At 42.2% G+C, this 20,577-nt stretch overlaps 1 long non-coding RNA gene across 1 annotated transcript in view; it reads right to left on the reverse strand.

Moving 5' to 3' along the window:
- LOC117063234 overlaps positions 1-20,577 on the reverse strand; it is a 244,373-nt gene that overhangs the window by 109,348 nt on the left and 114,448 nt on the right. Inside the window, exon 4 of the long non-coding RNA XR_004428825.1 lies at positions 5,973-6,081. This is a non-coding gene — a long non-coding RNA (uncharacterized LOC117063234). The remainder of the gene's footprint in view (positions 1-5,972; positions 6,082-20,577) is intronic.

Genomic DNA, 20,577 nt, shown 5'->3' on the forward strand with positions numbered 1-20,577 from the left:
TTAAATTGACACCCTCCAAGTAGTAAATAAGAAAAAAGGAACCAAGAGTGGCCCAATATGCAGATCTAAAAAGTGGAAAAGGCATTGACTGTTTCTTTTTTAAACAACTTCTTTGGTTGGATTCTGGAGAGAAAAGGTAGAGAGGGAAGAGGTGTAACTCTTTTCACATATCATTGGAAAATACCATCCTCACTTTTTAAAAATAGCACTGCATGATGAAATCTTGTTTTGGTGACATGATGCCTAAAGAAGCACTGCTCATGCATCACAGTGACTGTGACAGAGGCCTGGGTGAGCAGTGGTGTAGACAGTTGCACAGAGGAACCCAAATGTTGCTCGAGACCCAAGAAAGCCCTGGTGAGGACAGCACCAGGCTCACCTGCCCACCTGGTCTCCATCCAGGAGCCCAGAGACCCAAGACCAAACTGATCCTGTCTTTATGTTCAATGTGGAGATCTTGTTCAGGTGTGGATATTTTTGGTATTTATTTTGATTTTTAAAAACTGTATTTTAAGTGTTTACTATTTACCTATTTTTAAATATTGCATTAAAATATTACTTATCCCTTAGCCCAGCAGGTGTTACGCACCTGTGGTCCCAGATACTTGAGAGGCTGAGGTAGGAGGATCATTTGAACCCAGGAGTTTGAGGCTGTAGTGAGCTGTGATTGTGCCACTGCATTCTAGCCTGGGTGACAGACTAAGATCCTGTCTCAAAAATGTATAAATAAGTAAATAAAATATTATTTTATTGATTACTGCATATCTAGTGTCCCCTGAAATGCTGTGCTCAGGACAAGTGCCTCACTCGTCTCACCCTACTGCCTCACCCTCCAATGTGGGAGTCTTTCGGGGTGGTTCAGAAGAAAAGCACCCTCTTTGTAAGACAGGCAGTAGGAGAACACTCCTCAGGGAGAGGTAGGTACCCAGATTCCCCCTCAAGGCAACAGCTTCCACTTAGACAATTTCTCTTCCCTCAACAAACCAGTCCAAGCGGAATCTGCAAGACACCATCAAACTGAAAGCAAGATTGGACTTCTGGCTTTGGACCCTTGGTTTCAGACCCAGTCTGCCATTTCATCGGGTGGGCATCCAAGCTTCAGTTTCCCTCTGTGTTAAATGGGGATAAGAAATCCACCTCCTGGGCTCACTGTGAGGGTTCAATGGTGGTAATCATGTCAGTAGCTGAGAAGCATGAATATTTGATCTATGTCAGCCATTATTACTGTTTTCCAAATCTTGGTTCCTCCACTAGTGACTTTACCTCCTGGAATTTTAGTCTCCTTTTCTGTAAAATAGAGAAACAATAGTACTATCTCTTAAGGTTGCTGTAAAGATTAAATGAGTTACTGTACATGAAGTACCTAAAACAATGTGTACATATAGTGTTAACTATTACTATTACAACAATCACTACAACTACTACTGTTGTTCATACTATTAACAGCTTATTCTCCCTCCTCCTTCTCCTGCTATACCTACTATTACTTCTACTGCCACTGTGGCTGCTATTGTTGCCCTGGTAGTTGGATAGTTAATACAGTTGCAATGAGATCTAGAAATGGCAACTCCCTCCTCTGTGTGAGAGATCCTTAGCCTGTGTTTAAACATTCAATTGAGTTTACTATATGCTAGGCTTTTTAACATGTTTTAAGCTATTCAAACATTTTTATTTTCTGCACATAAGATCAAATAACCTGTTGAACTGATTGCCCATTTTTTTAGCTGAGTTGTTTGGGTATGCTGTAGACAGAATCCGAGACAACAGAAGAGTTAGTGAACTTCAATTGTTTATAAAGGAGCGGCATAAAAATAATCTTAAAAGCTAAGAGAATGTTAATATTTACATCCATCTAAGGGAAAATAATAACAGTTTGTGATTTCCTCCCGCCTCACTTCCAGGGCAAACATTTTTAAGGGAGGATTTGATTTTGTAACATAAATTGTTTTCTATATAACCCCAAAGACATGAGTGATTAATAGTGAGCTATAGAAAGAGATGCCCATAATTAGCAGCTTGGGTACAGTCAGATATAAACATATATTTTGTTTGTGAAACATGTATCTTGAAAAAAAATACATCCTGCTAGATGTCACAAAAGGGTCAAGATGCTAAGAAAAAAAGTCAAGACAAAATTTTTAAAATAAAATCAAAATCAAATATGATAAATACATGCATACCCAAAGCACACTAAGCCTGAGACTAAATTTTATCCAGGTTTTTAATCATCATCATCATTGTTGTTGTTAATTATTACTTGTATCAATGTTGGTATAATATTGTGATTCTGATTTTAATTTTAATTATAGGGATCTTAACCAAACATATAGTATCTTGAATGCAGATAAATAAATGCTTTCCATATAATGGGTCATTAACATTTTAAGAGCATAAAATGCATCTTGTTTATTATCACTAATAGAATTATTAATTGTATTAAAATTCACTAATATTCACTAAAATATTACTAATAATTCACTCATAATCACTAAGTCACTAATAATTGTTCACTAATAATTCAGTAACATATCATTAATAATTACATTATTATTAATATACCATTAATAATTCTATTATACTAATATATTACTAATCTATTATATTAATATATCACTAATTCTATTAATTCACTATAATTTTAATAATTCTAGTATTGGTGATATATTAGTGAATTAGTGAATTATTTCACTAATAGAATTAAAATTAATTAATGAAATAATTAGCGAAATAAATTAGTGGAAAAAAGTATTTAGTGAAATAATTCACTAATAATAGAATTATTAGAGATAATAATGACATAAGTCACATCCGACACTTATTGGGCACTTATGAAGCATCAGAAACTGGCCTAAGTTCTTTAAATGACTCCTTTTGAGAATTCCTGTAGAAATTTTCATTCCCACTTTATTGATAAAGACACTGAGGCAGAGAAATCAAGTAACTTGACCAATGTCACATTTTCAGAGACAGAGCTGGGATGTCAACACAGGTGTGCTGAACACCAAAGCTTGCTCTCCAAACCACAGTGCTAAACAGGGAACCATCTGAGTAGGCAGCCTCATCTGCTCACCATGAACATTCAGGATGCCAAGGTCAGCTCTCCTAGTCCTGCTCCATGCATTCATATGGCCACTCAACATATGTTAGGAAGATGTTCACTCAATTCAAACAGCGACAACACTATGTTCCACCATTTTATGACATTTGCTAAGCAGGAGAGCAGGACTTTTAGTCAGGATCACTGTCTCTCACCATGCAGGATGAGCACCACACATATCCAGGGGAGCCGCTCCCGGAGTATTGTTTGGCAGGCACACTCTGCAGTTGTGCAACATGGCAGCCCTGCCCTGACTGCTCGGAATGTGGTTTGTGACTCAGCACCAAAACACTCCAGCCAGTGATTGGACAGGAGTAAACACTTGACCACAGGGAGCCAATCAGATTCTGGTTAGTTGGACACTGATCTGAGAGACACAAAAGAGTCTCCTCTATCTGTGAGGTGACTGCTAGAACTGAACAGGTGTGAGGCGTGGGGCAAGGCCATCACAGTCTCTGCGCAGACTGGGGTGGCAGAAGACTCTAGAATGAAGAGGGACAGGCAAGGCACACAGAGAAAAATCAAAACGCCCACGTAGCCCGTTACGACAGAGAAGTAAGGTCATTTTTAACTTTCCAAGAATCCCCTCAGACCCTGCTTTACTCTTCTGCTTGGTTTCTGAGAGATTTTTGTGTATTTTTTCAACAAACCCGTCTCTGTATTTGCCTGAGGTTAAGGGCATACTGATCTTTGCAGGACAGAGAAGTGCCCATTCTTAGCCACATTTCATCAAATGAAAGCTTTCTTTGTTATACAAAGAGCAGGCTTGAATCTCAGTCCCCAGATTCATGTGTCCAAGAAATGTAACTTTATTTTTCCATACCACAGCTGAATTTCTATTTTGAGAGCCCATGCCTGTGACAAGGTAGCAGAAGCCTAATCTCAGTCACATGGGGATTCTAGGGGTTGAGCAGGGCTAAGCAGGCAGGGATGGGGTGGCGGACCTTGGGTCCTCAGTCATCTTGAGCCGAGCACAGTGGCATCTGCTTTGATGCCCTGGGGCCCACCTGGTCCTGGCTACCATGCAGTAAGTTCACTGCTGCCCAGCTCATGTTCCCACCTTTGCCCCTGCTCTTCTTTCTCCTTGCACTCCTCTCTGGTGCCCAGTAATTCACTCACCACTCCACACCATGCTGGGGTGTGAGAAACTGTGGGGCTATTCGAAAGCCCATCTACTTGGCTCAAAGAATCATTCTTCCCATGGAAACTGGTACGATTGAAGGCCCTTCATCACTGTACAACCATGTCTTCTTTGAGCACTACTCAGAAACTGAGGCCCAGGCCCTGGGTAAACACAGCTCCCACAATTCTGTTGGGGGTTCTGGAATTGCACTTCCCAGGGTTTAGTCTGGGTAGGGACTGGACACCAGTCCTCTTTCTCAGAGATGATCCACATAGACACTTCCAAATATGTTCCCACAACTTCCTGATGCTTCTTGACACCAAGGAATCTTTACCCGCTTTGGGGTGGAAAACCGGCCCTCACAGCTCAGGCACTTTAGCTCATCTGTACCAGGTTCTTCACTTTCTAGAGGGACCTAGGCTTTTGGAATTCAAAAGGCAATACTTGACTTCTTTTTCTACACTTGCTCTATGACAGACCTTCCCTAAGACAATGAAGCCAGACTGACCTAGTTTACTGAATGGAAGAAGAACCAAGGGACCCCAGTAAATACTAGAAAAACCCTCAGCTGAAATTTCAAAACATTGCCCCAACACACTGCTTTGGGACCCTTGGGCCTCACTAAGTTTGGTTTTGGTCTCACTCTCCATTTTGTCTAGATGATGTTGGCCAAGCTGAAGTTGGGGTACCTCCATCTTTCAAAAGCAGAGTTGGTGGCACTATGCTTCTGCCATTTTAAATGTGATAATGGTGATAATGCATGCTGAAACATTCATCTAGTTTTCTTTAAGTTGTGGCTTTAGAGTAAATCTTGCATTGTGAAGTTTTGGAAGAAAAAATATTGTAAATGGAGATTTGCCTTCTTTTTGTCTCACATCTACTGTGATAAGCATTAAGAAAATGTTTCCTTTACTCGCTAAAATAACTGTCAGTCCACACCAAAAGGCTCACAATTTATCATCACTAATTCACTTCTCCATCTTTTTAAATATATTAAATAGTACTTTTCCTTACACATTTCGCTGTCTCATATGATTAAGATTTCAATGTGGACAAAAGAACTCATCAGTGATTTATAGAAAATACATCCTCATGAAACAGCACTTTAACAAAAATTAATCATACTGCCTTATCAGAGTCAATATCAAAAGTGAGAGCTGTGTCTAAACCTGATTAAGATATTTACTTTTTCTTATTTTCTAACCCCCCAAAATCTTACCTTTTCCAAGATTCCCACAAAGGCTTATACCTGCATCGCAATCTCTTAACCAAACAACTACAATAGCTCATTCTTCCCCTGATTCATTCAACAGAGATTTATTAAGAACCTACTGATAAGGTTTGGCTGTGTCCCACCCACATCTCATCTTGAATTCCCACATGTTGTGGGAGGGACCAGTGTGCTGTTCTTGTGATAGTGAATAAGTCTCACGAGAGCTGATAGTTTTAAAAAGAGGTGTTTCCCTGTACAAGTTCTTCTCTTGTCTGTCACCATGTGAGATGTGCCTTTCACCTTCCGCCATGACTGTGAGGCCTCCCCAGCCACGTGGAGCTGTAAGTCCAATAAAAGTCTTTCTTTTGTAAATTTCACAGCCTTGGGTATTTCTGTATCAGCAGCATGAAAACCGACTAATACACCTACTGTGTTGGGCACAGAGATGCAAAGATGACTAAGGCAAGAAACTTGCATTGTAGGCCAGTGGAGGAGATGGGCTTACAACACAAAGTTAAGTTCTATAACAAAGAATTCACTAGCATTAGATTCTGTTTTCTGTGTTCTGTCCCAGTGTCAGTTCCACCATCTGTCCAGCCTCCACTCTGGTGCCAGTTCCTTTCCTCCAATCCAGTCCAGATTAAACCCCTCTCCTACCAAAAAGCAAACAAACAAAAAAAAGCAAAAAACAACTCAGTGGTTCTTCAAAGTGACAGTGGCATTTCCCAATCTGGTTTAGGGAAATACTAGTTTCAGGGAATCTGAAAAGGGGGCCTATGGTTTGTTCCCCAAGTAGAGGGTAAACTTTAACATGCCTGAGTTTTTCCTTGTATGTCTTTCCACTTACAATGCCCCTGGCCATTCTCCTTTATTTCACTTCTCTCTCCTCCATCTGAACTCTTATTTATACTGCAAAACCCACTCAAATCTTCTCCATAATGCCTTCCCTGATTTTTCCAGTCTTAGTAAATCAGTCCCTTTTAACATTCCCACCTCTTATTGCATATTGTAGCACCAATCACTTTGTATTACTCTTTTCTCTGCCTCCCTCAATAGATTGAAAGCCCCTGGCCTTTCTCTTTTAGCTCCAGCATGCAGTGCATTGCCTGCCACGTAAATGATTGTATACACATTGAGCATTTCATATCAATTGTTCACACATTTTTTAAAACTCCATTACTTCCTTTCAAGCCACCAGAAAAATCAGGCGTGAATTTGGTGTGCACCTTTCTCTTAAATTTAAATTCTATGTTTGAAACTGGGTTCCTATCAATAGACAGGCATCTGTGATGGCTACATAGGGATTCCTAAGTCACTCACTCCATCTTAGAGGTTTTCTTTTTCTGCTCCATTATAAAATCACATGTTGTTAATTTCTATAAGTGTTTTTTAAATTGTATTAAATGTTGCTAGGTATCTCCCTATAAGCAAAAAGGAAAAAAGCAAGGAAACTATATTTCATCCCTTCACACTTTATGCTACCATCCCTGGTAGCATAAGTGAATATTTGTTGGAAACGTGTAAAAAGCTGTACTCTGAGAAAAAAGATAACCCCACACCAAATCCCAGTTTAGAGCCACCCTGCATGCTCCCTGGGCTCCCCAGGTTTTTCCTCTGGATTTTCTCTTTTTTTAAATATGTTTTTATCTGCCTCCTAGTTTCCAAGCACTTTCAGATAATCAGACAAACAGCGGGGCTGTGTTGGTCTGCACACTGGTCCTCCTCTAGCCGCCCCATCTCCCCTCCCCTGTTGCCTTCTTTTATCAAAGAAACTCAAAGGGAATTTGTTCACTTTACCAACAACTCAGCCACTTACAGCTCAGCAAAGAGGTTGACTTATTTTATTCTCTGATAGGAAAAGAAACATGACATTCTCCTCATTATTAAAACACCACTTTTTCTGACTACAATGGGAAATTTCAGCATCCTATATCCCCCAAACATTTTGATTTTTAGTTAAATGGCATATTTCCTTCACATTGTAAACCCTCCTGACATACACGTGACACACACACACACACACACACACACACACGAGTTTCTCATGGAACTCTAAACAGCCTGCCCTCCATCTTCCCATTCTTTCCTATTCCCCTCTCCCCAACTCTCCAGGTCTGCACCCTGGCAGTCTGGTGTAGCTCGTCAACCCTGCAAGCTCGTCCTCCTTGGTGCCTTCATGCCTGTGATTTCTGTCCTCATCTTCAGGCTTCCAAACACAGCTCAGGTCTCCTCCAGAAAGCCTTCCTTCACTGACTACATGTACACAATGACCCTTCTCTAACCCACAATGTATTTTAATGCTCTAGTGCCTATGTTAGCCTTTATTCCAAACGTTTCTAGCCCTATGTTCATTGTTATGTCTTGACTATCCAACCAGTCAAGCAGTGAGCTGGAGGGAGGGCATGAGCTCTGTAGTCAAGCAGCTATTAGTTCTGGATCCTCATATCTGAGCTACAAGATGCCTGGTTTTATTTTGTTTTAAATAAATAAACACCCTCACCGCTTGCAAAATCTAATGTTTCTGTGAGCATTAAACGAGGTCTCCCGTGTGAAGCACCTGGACTTCATGCCCTTCATGAACTATCCTACTGCTTCCCTGAGAGCAGGACCATGTCTTACCCTAGTCCTGGGTCCAAGGAATGCCTAGCACAGTAAAGCAGGATGTTATCAGCAGCAATGGTTGAAATGCCCAGAATTAACAAAAAGCTGGAAACACAATCCTCCTTGGCAAAGAAATGAGACAAATCTTTCACTATTTAAGATCAACGTGCCTCTAGAAGTGAAATGGAACATGAGATAGCATAAAAAAGCAGATCAATCACAACACACAGATCATTTCTACACTTAGAAGCCATTTTACTGAGCACACATAGAAAAACAAATGTCTAACACCTTTGGCAAAGGCTGCCTGGAGTCTCACAGGGGTATGCATGAAAAAGTCTCCTGCCTTTTTAATTAATCGAGTTCTGACTAGATTCTACAATGCGTCAGATCAAAAGGCAGGGATTTAAAATACTACAGTCAGACATTAAGTGCATTTCTTTAGTTTCTAAGTGAGTCAGAAAACGCGGCACAGTTAAGCTATAGACGTTTGCAGGCTAAGTCTTCTCCTTAACCTCAGGAGTCAGGACAAAAACAGCAGGCCCTTAGTTTGAGTCTTCTCAGCTACACAATGGGTGTGAGGTGAGCGACTATTTCCAATTTGCATGATTCCTATAATTTCCCATCATGAAATGGAGGAAAATGCCATTCATCCACATAGGAAGTCTCACTGAAAAGCGAAGCACTTCTCTCTATTTACTTAAGCACTGGGCTAGAATACAGAGAAGTACAATAAATTCTAAACATGGTGCACATCTGGTCCAAAAACCACAATCAGTTTATTGCTGCATCTGAAACATTTTCAGCAACTGTCATATAATATATTTTCACACATTTCTAACAAGACATTTTCTTGGAAACAAAATAGACAGGTATATCTGTCAGTTCCATTTCTTGCAAACGAAACAGAAAAATGTTTGGCTCAGATGTCTGTACCGTCTTTGGAGCAGTGTAACTATCATATGAGAAGGGTATTAGTCAAAGATGCCAAAAGCTCGGCGGTTACTTCCAAAAAGTGGAATTACTGGCTATACAGAAAAATAAGATATATGCATGTATGTATGCACCTCCCTTCTTTCCCATTCCAACAGAACCATTTATTGCATTTACTCTAAAGAGATGTACCAGGGTCTTGTTAAACCCATCTATCTCCCAGTATGAAAATACTGGGCTTCCTATTAAATAGAATCTTCTCATCCCTGTGGCTCTCTAAGCAGAACTTTATTCAACATTTTATTAAAAATTAAAATGCAATTGAAATCACATTAAGATGCTTAAAAGCTCCACATTTTTACCCTAAACCCCTCATGGGAATTCACAAGGAGAGAACAGAAAGGTATCTGATAGCCAGAGAACCCCAAACCCAATAAAGAAGGTTGCCAAAATGTCCCAATATAGGCCCCAGTGAAACCATTTACTGGCTCACTGTTGGCTGCATAATCTGCCTTTAAGCACTTTCCCTCTGCAAAAACCCCAGGACTCCTTTAAGAGCCATGTCTCAGCACACAAAACTTTCAAGTGACTCACCCTTCCCTCCCCCTTCCCTGGCCCAGCCCCGCAGCCCCTCGCACCAGCCATGCAGTCTTTGACCTTTCCTGATAACCCACTCACAGCTCATTCTGCCTGCAGGGCAGACAAGAAACGCACAGGGGCAATTTGACTGAAGCTTTGACAACATTCATAAAAAGAGTGGACATGGCCAACCCCCTTGCACACTTCTGAGCCTTTGCCTGTGTGGCTGCCTCCACCAGGAATGCCCTGGCTGACTTTGGCGAATGACTCATCGTGCTTCACAGCTCAGTTCAACTAGGGATTTTTGGTGACAGCTTTCCCTGACACCCCTTCCCTTACTGAATGAGGTGGTCCATCCTCTGTCATGGGGTGGAGCATCCCATACATCCTGCTCCCACTCCAACCTATTGCGCTGGTATCCAATAGAAGGCAATATGTGTCACTGTGTCTCACGTACCAGCCTGCAAGCCCCTTTAGGCAAGGCCTTGGTCATGTTCTTGTATCCCCAGACCCTGGGATACTGACTTTTATATGGAAGGGACTCAGCAAATGTTTACTGAATAAAAGAATAATGGCAGCAATCCAGAAAATTCCTGACTGTACCCAGACTAAAGGGCTTCAGTTGCTTCTCCATGAACAGAAAAGAGAACCTCAGGAAATGGCCAGTTGAGAGTTTTCAGGTCTTTCAACCAACAAGAGCTGATGGTAAGGATGTCCAACGGACTGTACGAACACAAAGGAGGAAAATGCACGCTTTCTCAAGCTGGGCCTGAAGTCTTGCTATTAGAATTAGAGAAATATGAAAGTGATAAAGGAGACCACCCAAGAGAAGGGAATTTGGGGGACTGCAGTGAATAGGAGGCTGAAGGGTGAGCACTCTCCACTCTGAAAGACAGCAGGTGAAGGAAAGGCCAGGATGCAGGTGAGAAACCAGGGCAGGGGAAAGTGGGACAAGGATTTATTTGTCAAATTACAGCACCCTAGAATGGCATAGGGTCTCTTGAAAATAAAAAGAGGTACATTCAGGAAAAAGTTTGAAAGACTCTCCCCATGTGAGCAGATTAGTGTAAAAGACGAGCATAGATGGGATTGAGGCCCACAGAAAGAAGAAACCCCATGTGGTACTCATTTGAGTTGAACAAAGGGACCTGCGCTGATGAATACATATGAGGCCGGTCCTGTACCTAAGTTCCCAGTCCAGAAGAGAAGTCAGAGGAAACCAGAGAAGTTCAGAAAAGCTCGGTGAGTGATCATGGGCTCACACACACAGAGCTGTGGGAGCCCACAGCCCACAGTCCGCAGCTCTGAAAAACACACAGCATTCTGCCTGTGGGGCAGTGTCCTCACTGCAATGCAGGTGTGTTTGAAGGAGAACGCCTAGCAGCAGCTGAAATAACCAAAAACAAGGTGGTAAATGGCTGCCCTGGGCCAATACAGGGACAAATTGGCAAAGTAGAATGTTCCTCACAGAGCTCTCCAACTGTTCGAGAATTCTACCACCTCTCCTGAGGTGCCCTGGAAAAGGCAAAGTGGAAAGGTTAGAGCCTGTTAAAATTTTATGTGGTTTCTGAGGCATCTTAATTTTTAATAAAAAGTTCTTAATAATGTTCTGGATAAAAGACTGTGGTACTTAAAAGATTCTTTTTATAATGCCAAACTCTTTGTGCAATGTATGTATATATTTTTTAAAAGACCATAGTCTGGCAAATACTGACAGCCTGTAACACATACCACATTCTCCTTCCGCTTACTCCACCACCTCATACTGTGGCCAACGGCAAATCCATTCAATTCTCTGGCCTGGCTTAGCTTCACTTCAAGGTGAGGAGTTTAAAGTGAAATGTAACACAGTGGTAGTTTCCACCAGCCTTCGCCACTGAAATGTGTTCATCCAGCTGACACTGTTTAACCCTGGCTTCTGGCATATTCTGTAAGGCCCAAGCATGTGAAGAGACATGCATCTCAGGCACGTTTCCAGGGATGAAGGCTATCTGGGGGTTGGTAGTCCCAACTAAATAAGACAACTACTAGTAAGTGGAGGATAGAATCCTTGACACTCTTCTCTCCTTCAATTAGTGCTTCACAATTTTCAAAGTGCCTTCTTTGAGGTTTGGAGAAGTTGCTTGATTCACCAAGATTCTGCAGCTTCATGCCAGGGCCAGAAACTTCACAGACTTTCTTCCTTCAGGGTGAGGCTCTGAAGACAACCTTACTGTAACACCTGTGGCCCAGGTTGGTTCAACAGTGAAGTGTACTGAGGAGCAGCTCAACTCTGCAGCTGTTCAGAAGTGGCCCTCGAGCTAGACTCAGAGGAGGAAGAGACCAGGGGAAACTGTCATAGCAAAGGCAACAATGTAGGATGGATTGAGCACTGTGTTCTCAGCCTTCCTCAGCACAGGAGAGAGGTGGTCCCAGAGCATGGTTGGGAATGAGAAGTGAAAGGCCAGGTTGTAGAAGACCAGACATTTTCTTTTTTAATTTTTGTTTTGTTTTGTTTTGTTTTTAGAGACAGAGTCTTGCTATATTGCCCAGGCTAGTCTCAACCTCTGACCTCAAGTGAACCTTGGAACTTGGCTACAGGCTCTCACTACCATGCCCACCTTCCCCAACTTGGCCAAACATTTTAGGAAGAGAACATTACATTTCATGGGAACTAAGGATTGGGGAATTGCTAAGAGTTTAAACTTAAAGAGTAGGGTAAATATGTCATTCACTTAGAAAATGAGTCAGTTGGTTGCATTTCGTTACCTTTTGTTTGAGGAAGAAACGTAAAGGATGCTGAGAAAGACAGGGTTCCCTCAACAACAAACTCTGCGAAAGCAATGGATTTTTCCAAGCTATTGGTATCCCATTTGTGAAATTCGATTTTCTCCTATGCTTCTTGAATTCATATGGTGAGTTTCAAAAGTCTCTTCTTAAGAAAAAAAATTGATTTTTCTTCAAAGCACTAAGAAGTTAACAATATCCTGTGAACACAGAGCAAACACACCAAACTTGAGAAAGAAAACCAAGTGACAAGGAAGTGGGAATGTTCACATTTATTCACACATATGGAACTTGACTCATTTTCTAAGCGAGCGACACATTGATCCCACTCTGTAATTTAGCATTTTTGTGCCTCAGTGTTCTTACCTACAAAGAAGGAAAAATAATAGTACCTACCCATGGGTTGTTGCAGAGATTAAATAACTCACTGGATATAAATACCTGGCACAGTGGCCAGGATAACAAATGATAGATAAACATTAGCTATTATTCTTATTCCAATGAGTGCTTTGGTTTGTATAAATCATAAAAAGCGATCTTTGCACACATGGGTGCAAACAGTTTCCAGTGGTTCGTTAGGTCTATGAAATTTGATATTCCTTGCTTTTCCTTGGCAAGAATCTTAACTAGAAGAAGTTATTGATCCAGGTAGCAAGATCCACAGCTCTCCATGACTGTTTCCACTCACTGCAAATTTCCAGAAAGTAATCGTTTCAGGCTGAAGTTGTCCATGCCAGATCTCAACCCTGTGGAAACATGCTTGCATTGGAAGATGAAAACAGAATCCATACCCTGCTTCAGAGTACCTAGAGTGGAATAAATAGACTTTTTTCTATCCCAAAATAATGTCTTTTAGCAGAACTTTAAAAAATCATTAAGCATTTTAAGTTTAAGCTTCCCTGAGCCCTGCATACAATAAATGTGGGACCACCTGCTTTGCCAGTGATAAAAACACTTGCTTTGAAGCTCTTGTTATTTTTAAGGTGTGTTTTTTTAACCTCCCTTGAGACGAAGTGTTCTCAAGTTGAAAATTTACTTTTCATGTCCCAGTCTTTCAACTAAAATACTCTAGATTTTAACAGTTAACATCTCTAATTTTTTTCTCTCATTTAACTTAATATATTTTACAGCTTGATATGCTGGTAAAATGATTTTGAAATGTATTTTTAACAGAGATTAAATGCCAGAAGCCCTTTGCTCTACCCCCCAGACCTATGCAGCCATGGGTCCTTACCTTCATGATGCCAAGATATGCAGATAGAGTTTGGAAAAATCAGTTTTTCAATTGCCAAACCAAGCAAGACCTGCAGCTTAATCACTAATATCCATAGCTCCTAATCCAATGCCCTCCACAATGATAGGTTACTGAGTAAATGCATGAATGGACTTTGGGTGGGCCACACTAGCAGATGGTTTACTGACTGTCATTTACTTGCCTGAATACTTTTTATAGAAATGCTACAAGGTATCTTTTATTATAAACACTACATTTCTCTAAAATAAGAGTCTCTTCTCTCTTTGTCCTCGTTACCACCAGCCACCAGCAGCCAAGTTACAGAAGCAGTGGCTACACATACTCAAACCCATGACCACTTAGGGTTATGGATGTTTTTACTGCGTGGCAATCACAATCCAACCTGCCCGAAGAAAAGCGATTCAGCAGTGAGGCCTCTCTGAACCTTCTCCCCTCTGCCATGCTGCCCAAAACCAAATAATCAATTCTGATCTAAATTAGCAGAGGGATGTTGATACAGGAGAGCAGTATTCAAGCACCTCCTCTCACTTGACTCTGAATCAGAGCAGCCACTAGTGCTATATCAACTCCCAGGTCACGGGTGCAGAAATGATGGCCCGGAAAACTTGCCCTCCCTCACAGCTCCACTTAGACAAATCAGAGCTCTAGCGAGCCTAAAGCTCCCGAAAGACAAAGACCAAGTCGTTTACTCCTTTGTATTCTCAGGGGCCTAGTGCAGTTGGTTGGGTGGGGGGGCGGTTAGGGAGGGAATGATCCATAAATATTTGTAGGACAAAGAAATAAGGAGTGAGAGAGAGAGGGGAAAGAAGGAGGGAGAAAGGAAGAAGGAAGGAAGAAGGAAGGAAGAAGGAAGGAAGGAAGAAGGAAGGAAGGGAGGGAGGGAGGGAGGGAGGGAGGGAAGGAAATTGAGCCTTCCCAGGCAGGCTCCAAAGCCCCCATCTTGCTAAAGTATTACTTCGAGCATAGCTGTTTAGAAAACAGCCAACCAGCCCTAACTATGTGCTGTTACCTCAAAATTGTGTTAATTCCTTCTCCCTTTTGTACCCACTCGTCCATCCCTAATTTCATTTTTTAATGCCCTTTTTACAACAAAGCAGGCAAATGATCAGCAATCATCTGATCTAAGAATATAATTTGTTGTCCAGCACTTATGATCAACTGTGTTAGTCTTCTTGAGTTGCTCTAACAAAGTACAATAGACCAGGTGGCTTAAACAACAGAAATGTGTTTTCTCACAGTTTTCAAGGCTGAAAAGTCCAAGATCAAGGTGCCAGTGAATTCAGGTCCTGGTGAGGGCTCACTCCTGAGTTGCAGTCACCAACTTCTCACTATGTCCTCACATGGCCTTTCCTCAGTGAATGCATGTGAGGCAAGCAAAAGATCTCTCTCTTCCTCTTATAAGACCACTAATCCCACCATGCAGGCCCAACCCGCATGATCTAATCTAACCATCATTACCTCCCAAAGATCCCATCTCCATCATCATCACATGGTAGAGGGGTTAGGGCCTCAATATTTGAATTTTGGGGAGGACATAAACAATATTTGTAGGACAAGGAAATAAGGAGTGTGGGGGGAAAGAGGGAGGGAGGGAGGAGGGAGGGAGGAGGGAGGGAGGAAAGAAGGAAGGAAGGAAGGAAGGAAGGAAGGAAGGAAGGGTGATCTATAACACCACATCTTTTAAATCTTGAGATCTCATTCATATTTGCAGCTTCTCCTGAAGAACAAGAACACTTGCCAGCCCTTCGCCTGTGTTATCACTTGGAATAAACTGGATGTGTCTAAATGGAACCTGTCTCCTTTGGGGAGGGCATGCCCCCGCCAGGTCACCATAACCACCAAGACCACCTCCCATCTCCCATCCACCTGTTTCACTAATTTGTGCCTGGACCATTTTCAGTTTTCTGGATGACATGAGTGAGGAGGAGGAAACTCAGGTAAACGATAAAGTTTCGATTATCAGGATGGTGAGTTATCTTGAGTCTCTGTGCATGTTGGCTTACTTTAAATGTAGTGTATATTTGGAAGTGGGAGCAAAGCAGGGAATTCCATAACACATGGAATCACATTATGGAAAATCATCAGAGGCCTTTACTTGAGCTTTTGAGGTTTGTAGGCATGGGAAATTAGAGCCTTGGGGCATGTGATGATATGGAGGAACCAAAAGACCAGATTATTTGATTAAGCTTTAGGCCCTTAGAATCTCCTGATTGTTCATCTCATACTAATTATCTGGGAGAAATATTAGAAGGCAAGTTAATGATACTTGCCGCTGACTCTGGATTGGGAAGGAGCTGCCTGAAGTATCAGTGATTGGCTAAAGAAAAGAAATAATTATAGGCTGGCTGGATTAGAAATTTAATCTCTATAGTATTTTCCCACAAGTAAATGAGATTCAATTTGTAAAATATCAGGGAGGAAAAAACTATCACACACACTCATCTCTATGCACCTTAGAAAACTGGCTACTTTGGGACCCTCAGCTATGTGTTCCTCAGAGCTACATTCCAGAGGGTATTCCCCAGACAGAGTGTAACTCTCAAACAGGAGACACTTAGAAAGGGAAGCCCTTGAACCTAACTCACCAGGACTGAACGCCCGAGCATGACCTCCAACATTCATGATTCAGTGAACACTAGGCACTTCCCTGGGCCAGCCACTTGTGCCAACACTAAGAATAGAGACAAGGAAGGGCCCACCTCTGGGCTTAGAGTATAGTTGGAAATGGGTCTTTCTTCGAAAGGAAAACAACAGAGAAGAAACTACATCCCTAACTTTGAAACTTCTGGGTGAACTTGGGATTTCCACACGAGGGAGCCTTGTCTTAGTGCGAGTTCCTCCAGCACAGCTTGCCTAGGCCTCCCACCCTTTGCAGACAGAGGACACCTGACCAGGTCTAGGGAGGCTGTGAGGCTTGGAGAGTGGCTGGCCTAGCCCCAAGCTGTCAAAGACAGGAAGCTGCCATCTGTACCCACTGCCCCCTACCTCTCTGCTTTTTTCCTCCAGGAATTCCCAACACTTTATGCCAGAACCACTGAGGGCATTTTTAAAAATATAGATTCCCCAACCTACCTCAGCCCTGCTGAATCAGAATCCTTGGATTGGGTGGAAACTGCTTTTTAAATAATCTTCTCAGAAAATTTTTATATGTCAAGTTAGAGAACCACTGGGTAGTAGAAAGACCACAGCCATCAGAGCCAGTTAAACCAAGATTTGAAATCCAGAACTGACACTTAATTAACATAATTAACCCTAGGGACCTGGGTTAATTACTTAACTTCTTTGTGACCCAGTTTCCTGTGCAGTAAAATAGAACAATGCCCAGCGTTGTTATAAACTTAGAATAGACTACGCTAAACACTCATCACTGAGTTACTATGATAATCGCATCCCACCTCCACCAATGCCTGTCCCCAGTGTTTTATAATCTGGTTTAAATTTAAGTCAAATTTCTCCAGGATTGTTGTCCTAAGGGTATATTCCTATCTGCAGAAAGAAGAGATTTGTTCACTAATTTTTTAAATCCAGGAAATAGATTGTAAATAGAAATGATTCAGGGGACTGAGTTGGTTTTAGCTATGAGTGTGAACTATGGATACCCCTCCATGAAGAGTCAAAGTCAATTATAACCTGTCTAACTGGGAGCAAGAGACACAAAACTGGTAAGAATTGTGGGAAAGGACAGAGGTCGCCATTCTTTCTCTTTACATTTCTGTGATGAGCTACCTTTTACTGCATGATAAAAATGAGAAGAGCTATGGACTAGGAACCAGAAGACCTGGGTTCAAACCCCAGCCATGTGACTTTGGACAAGTCAATCCTGTCTGAACCTCAGTTTCTTTGTCCAAAAAATGAGAGATTGGAGTGCTAAAATCCTACTCCACTGACCAATGGGTTTCACATATTTTCAAAGTACAAAATATTCACCTAATAGCCACATAAATGAGGCAGGCACCAGAACATGAAGAAAAGGAAGACCTGCCAGGCTGCAAGCTCCCACTCGGGGAGTCTAGATGTAGGATATCTCACAGGAGTCTGATGTCAGGCAGTGTTTACCTTGAATTTGCCAACCCCCAAGCACTTTAGTGCTCACAAAAGTTGGCCTCAGCCCAAAGTTCCCAGTAGAAAGAGGAGTGAGCAGAGTGTCCACATGTCACCTGTCTCTGGATGCTCCAAGGGCAGGAGGCAGCCAGAAAATACTTAACCCCAAACTGGGATAGGAATGAGATCCATCCAAGGCAGTAGACAAAAGGTAAAACTGCCCAACTGGTTTTCCAAGAAAGTTTGGAGAAGTTCATCAGAGGGTGAAACCCCTATCAACAGAGCCACATGAGAGTTGGCAGTGGTGCAGCCATGGTCTCTATCACCAGCTTTCCAGCAAAGGCACAGACACATTTTTCTTTCTCTCTCAAGCCAACATGATTTTGTCAAGGTCAACAGCTGGATTACTCTTGGGTTGGGGTGCTTCTGCTTGAGTGCCACCTGGGGCAGGTGTAGCAATTAATGGGATACTTGGGGAAGGAAGGAACTGAGTGTGAAACCCCCAAAGAAATGAACATTCTACTTCCTTAAGATTATACAGATCCTGGCGTGCACTTCCTTAACTCTGCTTCCTCTCCACTTTCTAATGTAGTCACCTTTCTTCTGATGTTTCCTTCCATCTCCCCTGTCTTAGAAGACAAGATGTCATCCAACCTGACAGTTTTGCCTCATTGCCTCTGCATAGCCACACACCTCTCTCTCCTGGATGACCACAGAAAGACTAACTCTTCTTTCTAGACCTTCCTATTGGCTTATTTTCCTCTACATGTCCTTTAAATGTTGGCTTCCAAAAATCTAGCCTGAGCTCTTTGACCTCCTTTTTGCACATTTCCTCTTGGAACAATCTTTCCAAATCTATGGCCTCAGTCATCATCTTCACGCCACAGACTCTGAGTTAATATCAGAGTTCCCAGATTCCATCTTAAGGTTCTGACTTAAGGTTCAGGTCTCAACCATCCCTGTGATCTCTCTTGTTAGCATAAAAGAAAATGGTCTGAGCTACAAGAAGCAAACCTACAGTAGGTTGCTTTTCAGAAGGGCTTTTCCCTAGGAGGCCAATGTGAGGACATTTTCCATTTCCCCATTCAAACCACTCCCCCATCCCAACCCACAGCTACTGAAGCAGTACAGGAGTGGTTCAGAAACATTGGTACCTAGATTTGAATTTTATCTCCACACTTAGGCAACTTGCCCAACCTCTCCAAGTCTTAGTTTCATCATCTGTCTTGAGGGGTTGTAATAATATCTGCATTACTGAGTCTTGATGAACATAAAATGAGATAACCCCTACAAAGTGCTTAGCACAGCGCTCAGCACTAAGAACTCAACAATGTTATCTATTATTATATGGCCATGATTATTATGCAAAACGGTGATTTACATTCGAACTTCTGCTATCTTAATAGCGAAAAAATGTTTTCTTTTCATTTCCATTCTTTCTAACTCCTTTAACCCTTTCCTGCCCCGTAGCTAAATCTAATCCAAACGGTAGGCACCAACTCCTAGGGCAGTTAGTGAAAGATGCTCATGGAGGGAAACGGGCTTCAGTTCTTTTGAGTTTCTTTGCCTAATTATAAGAGTTTCCTGTCAGCCAGGATGAGCTCACTCATGCCAAGTATCCTCTTACGCATAGTGAAGCTGAGAGGAAAGACACATGCCTTAATTCAAGCTGCAATGAGAAAAAGAGATGGACATCAGGCAGAATCGGGGAAACAAGGTGCCAAGTACAGGAAGCATGGGTTTTGCATAAGAATTTACATTTGCCAAATTTGTTCTGCTCTCAAGTTCCATCTTCTGCTCTTAAATTAAAATGTCCTTCTTTTCACTCTCAACCAAAACGGGTGGGACTGAGCAAGTTCGAACTCCCACAAGAGACAAGTGACAGGAAAGATGAATTCTTGACCAATTGGAATAATTCTGTTACTTACACCTTTTCCCCTGGGGTGTGAGGGGGAAACACTAACAGTCTTCTCAGAGCTTCATTCTGTGTGGCTTCCCCGATGCTGTGTGTTTGTTTGCACTCATCACGGTGAGGCATATACTTTCCTCCCTGCTGAAGTCCCAGCTTTCATTTTTCATTAGCAAGTAACACTTAGTTCGCTGCAGCCTGCTGATTACAAGGGTGCACGGACCCAGATGAATCATAGAAGCAGGCAGATGGCACAAATACAAATCCTCTGCATTGTGTCTTACGCCCACACTAACCTTCTCATGTGGCCTCTCTTCCCAGCATCCCTTTCCTTCATTACCTCATCCATACCCAAAGGACAATTAGTGCATTCAGGCACTAGAGACAGCTAACTGTACAAGGGAGAGTACAGCAAACAACCTCCTGGTTCCTGGAATCTAGACACAACACAAAGGCAAAAGAATTGAAAACAGTCATCGTATCTGCGGCAAGTGCTGCAGGGTGCCATCCAGATCTTTCATCAGGTCCTAAGTATTCATCCCCCAGCTGCCAGGAGTGTTGACTTCTGGTGGCTTAGCTGAGTTCCTTTTTAAGTTATGTCCACGGGCTAAGGGGGCCGCCTTTCCCAATGACACCTCCCTCCCAAAGACAGACAGTATCCAATCCAATACCTGGTCAATGTGTATGTGTTGGGTGGGTTTGGTGGGGGATAGGTGTGCAGTCAAAGCTGATCTTTCTGCTTCATTTCAGAGCAACTCTGAAAGGCCATCCCAGATCCAAAGCTCCCCGTAAGATTGGCAGGGGCTTTTATTTGGACTGCACTGACATCTGACTTCTCCTTCTGCCCTGTCCTTCTCCTATCACTCCCCAAAAGAATTTTCTGTGTACAAATCTCCATCTCAGAACCTATTTGTCATTGAACCTCACCTAAAACAGGAACTCTGACAAATGAATGCATCAAGGTTCGAGGAAACTAGTATTCCAGAAACGTCCACCAAGACTTGAAGCACTTCTTAAGATTCATGGAAAGTTATGGGGTAGTCTGTGGTGTTACAGAGCC

Source organism: Trachypithecus francoisi, unplaced genomic scaffold (genome assembly GCF_009764315.1).
Source record: "Trachypithecus francoisi isolate TF-2019V2 unplaced genomic scaffold, Tfra_2.0 Lachesis_group18, whole genome shotgun sequence".
Taxonomy (NCBI): Eukaryota; Metazoa; Chordata; class Mammalia; order Primates; family Cercopithecidae; genus Trachypithecus; species Trachypithecus francoisi.